This window comes from Buteo buteo, chromosome 6 (genome assembly GCF_964188355.1).
Source record: "Buteo buteo chromosome 6, bButBut1.hap1.1, whole genome shotgun sequence".
NCBI lineage: Eukaryota > Metazoa > Chordata > Aves > Accipitriformes > Accipitridae > Buteo > Buteo buteo.
This window is the reverse complement of record NC_134176.1, coordinates 54,494,356-54,499,997: the sequence shown is the minus strand read 5'-3', so window position 1 is coordinate 54,499,997 and position 5,642 is coordinate 54,494,356. Positions and strand designations below refer to the sequence as shown.

General features: G+C 38.5%; 1 long non-coding RNA gene across 1 annotated transcript; it reads left to right on the top strand.

Moving 5' to 3' along the window:
• Positions 1-256: 256 nt before the first annotated feature.
• On the top strand, positions 257-4,378 carry LOC142032481 (uncharacterized). Its single transcript, XR_012650844.1, has 3 exons — positions 257-395; positions 3,601-3,710; positions 4,087-4,378. It is a non-coding gene; the product is annotated as an uncharacterized LOC142032481 (long non-coding RNA).
• Positions 4,379-5,642: the final 1,264 nt, after the last annotated feature.

The following is a 5,642-nucleotide window of genomic DNA, read 5'->3' as shown; positions in this document are numbered from 1 at the left end:
TGACAAAAGCTTTGTTTCTCCCCACTAGCTGACAGTTTCCTGGTTACAGTGGGACGCCAAGGGAGCTGCCACCAAGTGAGAATGCTGGATGTTAGAAGCAAAACCTTGAATAACCTTGGCATTTGGCGGAGAACCAATACAGACGGGCATGCCAGAGTTGCGTGCTCGTAACAGCCCTTCGTTCCCAACAGCCCTTCATTCCCGGAAAAGAGCCTGGTATGTTTTGAACCAGCTGGAGGTTTTTTTTTCCAGGGATCATGGAGTTTAATAAGCAAGAAAAAAAGTCCTGAGTACAGCTATCACTGTAGCAAGACCTATTTCCAGAGCTGCAAGTAGATGTTTTACCTCAATTGTAGGAGAAGGGCTTGTTCTAGTTCCTGCTGGTGGAAGTGAAGGTTGTATTTCTTTTCTGGTAGATACTTTATGACTGTGGGGAGGTTATTTTATTTTATGAGATACAAAGTCATGCTTTATACTTGTTTGTTAGCCACAGTCAGTCTTTGCTTTGTGCCGATGCTGCTGGAAACAGGAATGAAATTCAGCTGAAGGCCTTGCATATAACTTTTAAATTTCCAGGTTAGATACAGTATCTGGTTTATCTGGCACTTGCTAGGAGGTAGATCCTTTTTCTTAATGTACTTGCTAATGGAAGGAAAAACTGGTCATTCAAGTTACATGTGGGATGTGTGATTTGAGAATGGGCTGATAAGTAAATGGTACTGATAAATTGATTTTGCTTGCTTATTAGCTGTTTTTCCATTTGTGCCAAACACTGATAGACACAATAACAATGATATGCCCTTGGGACACTTAAGAACTATTTCAACTGTAGCTAAATTCACAGAAATTAGTCAAAAGCAAAATAAAATAATTAATCTTAATGAAAGCTTAATTGAATAAAATGTGTTTGCCTTGTCTGGTTTTGGTTTACAGAAGTATTTATGTCCAGAACTGAGCAGAGTTTCATGTGACGTGCTGGGCTGGTGCTACAGACTGTCTTTCTCTGGCAGATCTTTTACTAGCTGATCATTCTTTGAAAGTGTGCGCATAAACCATTTGCAAAGACAATGCTGAGAAAGAGGACAGCTGGGGTCATTATCTGAAAAAGCGATAGTATTCTCCCTATAAGCCACAGATAAAGTGTTCCACATTTCTATTTCAGGCTGTAAACCAGACCAGGCTGTTCTTGAGTGTAAGTTTACCTTCACAGGAAATCCATTGTTTGGAAAGCTAATGGAGCCACCACACCCCTGGGCGCACACAGATGGGGCTCTCAGATAAGTTCTTGTTCTCCAACAGACACGAATACCTAGAAATTATCTGATAATGCTATTGTTAAAGTTCTGATATTGAAAATCCTACACAAAATGATAAATGTATTTACATGAATTTATTGGGGTAGGGAACTTGATCTGAGCGAGGAAGCAGATTAGCAAGTAGGAATTATAATGTCCAGACCAATGCAAAGATAAATCATCAATCTGGAATAAATTACTGGAATTTAGCAAGAATCCCAAATCCAAGGGCCAAGTTCTTCTTAAAGGAAAAGAGTGACCAGTAGCTCTATTTATTTGCTTGTGGGTGTACACAAACCAAAAACTACTCTAAAGAAATGTTGCACAGTCAAGCATTCAATAATAATTGTAGGGTTCGGCATTCGGAAGATCTCGCGATGTCACGGAAAGTTAGAGGGTTAGTCGCAGCCTTGTGATGTACCTGTAATCCCGCCTCCCCTTGTTAGTATAAAAGGAATTAACTGCGCAATAAAAGGCGGAAGTTGGTGCTCACACTGTGTGTGTTATCTGTCTCTTTCCCTGGTCTGGGGGTTGATCAGTGATCTAATCGTGGCACCTTGATATGCAGAGAATGCTACAAATAATCACCACTTTCCCCTTCCCTCTTGTGGTAGAAATAGGAGCTGAATAAAGCTAGAAAAGTCTTACGTGAAAATGTGTTGATGATGAACAAGCACATGTCCTACATAGAGGGGAATAGTGTCCAGAAGAGAGAATTAATACAGCTTTAATTTACTCTGCAAATAATGTAGATGCCAGAACTCTTTTGAGTGTCATGCATTCAGTTATTGTAAAAGAAATCTGGGCGAGGAAACCTTGAAATATTGTAGCAATTAACATCTTAGTAATACCACATTAACATATTTAGATGTTTGTAATCACTACTCAGCTCTAGAAATGCTGCCTCTCGTAGTCTTTTACAGTGGAAAAATGATGAGTTTGTCTGTCTGTAAGGATGTGTTAGCTTTTCCAGGAGTAAGAGATGCATGGAGACAATCTGAAACATGAGAGAGAAGACTTCCTTCTTTTAGTCTCTATATACACCTAGACCAGAGTTTCAGATTAGGTCCTACTGAAATAGTAGATCATATGCAATACATTTAGCATCTTTGGGAAATTTGGTTGGAAAACACACTTGCAAAACTCAATTTGTTTACATGCCAGTTCTGTGGGTATGAAAAATCTGATTTTTAAAGACATGTACTCCCCTTGCTCCTTATACAAATAGCCTGGCTAAATACAAGTACGTTTTTAGAGGAAAAGCTAAAGGCACATTCTCATCACCAGCATAATCCTGACAAATTTGAAACTCTTACTCCAAAACTTAAGGCACTTGAAGAAAAGGGATGGAGCTTTGTAAATGCTGGTCCAAGTGGCTGACAGTTTATGAAATCAAGTATTTCTGCTATAAGCAACTGAAATGGGATTTTAAAGTGGGAAGTGCTGGGCCAACTTCAGGTGGCAGTGTCCACAGCGCAGCTAGCCCAGCTTGTAATGCAAGTTGCATTGTTGGCTTTTAATCTTGAACAGCATTTACTGTGCATAGTTTTGGATGATCCAAAGCACACTTTTTGGATAACTTGTATTTTACTTACTCATCTGCAGGGATAAAAGATTGTCTTTACAAAGCTGCACTACTTGTGGCTCAATTTTAAAAAGTATACATGGAGAAGATCCTTTTGCCTTTGCATTTACAGTACTGTCTTTCCAATATTACAAAGGCATCGTCTCTGTTCTGCTGACATGCACAGATTACTGCTGTGATAGTGAAGCCGTCCCAGCTTCATTCACCCAGAAGAGATACCACTGTGCAGCGATGTTTTCCACATAACCACAGGCATCTCTGACATTTATTGAACATCCACAACGTGATTTTTCTGATTGCGTGACCTGCTCAGCTCATTTTAATAGTGTTTGCACTTCGCTCCTTTTGACCGTTAAGTCTTTGCTTGCTATAAAACCAGTGTGTGGACAGAAACAAAACGGCATGCCACATCAAACCCCGTCAGAATTCAAAGTCAAGAGTTGTAAAAGTGGAAGTGTCAAGAAAGAATGAGTTTACACTGATTTATATAAACACTTTATTCAAATGCTTTGGATACAGATAAACAGTCCTTGTGCAATATTTGTTATGGTTTCACCTGCTTTAAGCTGGAAACTGAAAGTGTTTTGATAAATGGGACAGAAAAGTTTGTTGAGTTGCTCTGCAGCTGCAAGTACTTCTGTATGTTATGCTGAAGCGCTATCTTACATCTTGTAACAGCAATATGTCTCAGTAATTCAAAATTATTATTTTTTTTCACAGAGGAGGTACCATTACCTTGTGCTGCACTTACAGTGACTGGCTGTACCTGCTGGCGTTTCCTGGAAAATGAAAAATACGCGTTTTGGTGATATTCTTTAATGAACACAGATGTAAGTCTTGGTTAAAATGTTTTAAAAAGTTTCTTATAACATCACTAACTCGTGGTTTTTTCAATTATTTGAAACTCTGTTTTACCTGAAGCTGAGGCTTAACAATTGCAAAATCAGATTTCAAACCAGTGGAAAAAGCAGGAAAAATTCTGAGGGCTAGAAAAGAAATATTTGATGGACACTTTAAAACATTCTTTAGAATTTAAGAAATTTGGTTTTATATTAAATGATTGATAATATTAATAGGCATTTAAAAAAAAAAGTTGTATTTAACATTGGCAGTTTCTGTAATCTCCCTGCTGATTGTGGCTTGATTTTCCTTTAAGCCTAGTGACATGTTTTCTTTAATTCTTGTGTTCTGGTTGCATTTCTGCAGATAAAAGCATACAGCTTTCCTGAGTGGTACAGTGCCTGGGTACTCATAACAAGTTGACTTCTAAATGGAGGATAAATGAACTGATTTAGATGTCTATATTCTTTCCCAACTCATCCTCCTCCCCAATATGTACAGTCTTTATTTAAAAGGGACAAAGGCGTAACACCCTCCCACGCCAGTCCCATTTTTTCAAATGTAGTTTCTACATTCTTTTCTTCAATATACTGGATCTAAAGCTGTTCCTACCCATGCCTTATTCCTACTTTATATGAGAAAATAAAGCTTGGATAAATTATGCTAGAAACTGTACTATTCTTTGTAGCCAGCACAGAAGAAAATGCCTGTAACCGCCTCCTGTTCTGATCTTGGTTTTAGTGATACTTGAGTTCTACTGTTTTAGAGTGGTCTGCAGTAGATAATATAGAATAGCTGGTGTGAAGTAAGCCAGTCTGCACCCCCGAGCTGCATATGGAGGAATTCAGATGAGTGTGTGGTTTAAGTCTGGTGTCACCTGTGGAACTGGACATCTTTGTAAGTGAAGTATTTGCAAGGTATAGTTACACTGCAATAAATAAAAAGTGTTCAGAAAACCCAAGGTGACCAAAACCCAAAATTGATGCTTAATAAAAATCCCCAAATCAATTCCATAAGTATTTTTTAAAATGCTTTCCAGCTCTGGTGATTCTTCCTTTCAAGCTTACTCCCACTACTATGATAGCTAAAACCTGAATTTGCTTCTAAATTTTTTGAGGGTGTCATACAACTCAAAGGGATAAGGATTTAAGAAGTCAGGTATTTTTATAGGAGTTGGTGGTATCCATTAAGGCTGCTTTATGACACTGGGGTTTGGAGCTAGTGAAGAACAGGAGGCAGCTAACATTGCATAAAGAAAAAGTTCACAAAAGTAGAATTTTGTTTCCTGTGGGAGTTAAATGTAGACTCCAGTATGTGTTCAAGTATTTGGGGGGCAAAGTTAAAATATCTTTACATTTCATTTTAACTCAAGTTGCTACTCAGAGTAACTTCTGAGACAGGTGGCAGGATGTCTCATCAAAGTGAAACTAGAGTTGCCCTGCTGAGATTCCACCTGCTATGTAAAAGTGCTACCACCTTCTTGCCAAATGGAAAGAATTACCTGACTCCAGCAGATTTTGAGTCTGTATCAGTTAAAAGCAATTCATTAGGGTTGTGAAAAAAAGCACTAGAAGACGTACACTGGACAACTAGAACTAGAAGCCTCCACCTTAAAACTGCAGAATTGTTTAACATAATTTGTTTCCTAATCATAGGAGTGAAAAAGTGTTCCATGTTCTAGTGCAAATTTCCCTTCTCAAGCGTTTCATAGCATCCACAAAACAAGGCTCTGACCCTTTGTCACCTGAAAAAGGAGTTGTTGTTGGGAGTCACAAGTGAGGTTCTACACCTAATGAGCTTTTTGTGGTGAAAAAAAATTTAGCTACTGGCCTTTTGGTCTGGTTTGGGAAATGTACTTCTAAATGTACATACCTGCTGCATTTAGCATTTGTAAAAAGTTAGCGCTCTGTAAGAGCACTTCC